Genomic DNA, 1039 nt, shown 5'->3' on the forward strand with positions numbered 1-1039 from the left:
GCCCCATCAACACTGCTGTGTCAAACTTCCCGTTCCAGCTGCTGGGTCGTGTCTTCCGATTGGGCCCAGACTGACGCACGCAGCAGTGCTGTGCCGGTGGGGAGAGCACTGTGGCCCTGTGAGGCGCTCAGGTCCCTGCCCCCTGCCCCAGCCCCGCGGTCACTCCCACACCGGCTTCCATTCCCTGGCCTCACCGCTTCCTCCAGCTGCTCCAGGGCTCCATTATTCAGACAGGGGAGGAGGAAGTCAGGGCCGGGCAGATAACCAGCTGCTGACACCCTCAGCAGGGGAGGGGCAGCTCAGGCTTTGCTAACAGCCCCCCCCCCCCAGCCACTGAGGCAGGCCCAACAGCAGGGCCTCTGGAGGGCAGGGGTGTAAACACGGCCACCCTCCGCTGTCGTCCCCCCCCCCGGGGGGGGGTTAGTGTTCCTGCACAGCCGGGGGGGGGGGGGGCGGGGGGCAGGAGTGGATTCCCACCCTGTTGGGAAGACAGCCAGGCAGGAGAGGGGATGGAGGAGGTGCAGCGGGTGGGCCCAGCACCCCGTCACCCCCACCCACACTGCCTCCCTTCACCTACGTCTTCGCTTCCTCTTCTGCCCTCTCCACCTTTCCCTGGGTCTGGTGCTGGGTCCTGACTCTGCCCTCCACCTGCCTGAGTTCCTACCCCTCCACCTCCATGTCCCTCCTGTCCCCCCTCCTGCCCTCTCTGCACCTCCCCCTCTTCCTCCCCACCCCCACCCGTCTGGCGGCCTGTCCGCTCCCACTCAGCACACTCACCCGCCTCCCCACAGGCCCGGCGCCAGGCTCACAGCTTCACCCTCACTTGGACTCTTCCCCAGGCCCCTGGCTCTCCCCGCCCTCCCAGGCCCCGCGGGGTTCACGTCTACCTCTGTGACCCCCACCTGCACCTTTCCTCACCAGAAAACCAGCCCTAACATGCCAGAGCCCCATCTCCCCATCAGCCTCCAGCCTCCTCCCGCCCGCCCAGCCTCCCCCAGCCCCGCCCCGGCCCCTCCCGGCCCCTGGGGCCCTCCCGGTC

Source organism: Lepus europaeus, chromosome 19 (assembly GCF_033115175.1).
Source record: "Lepus europaeus isolate LE1 chromosome 19, mLepTim1.pri, whole genome shotgun sequence".
Lineage (NCBI taxonomy): Eukaryota > Metazoa > Chordata > Mammalia > Lagomorpha > Leporidae > Lepus > Lepus europaeus.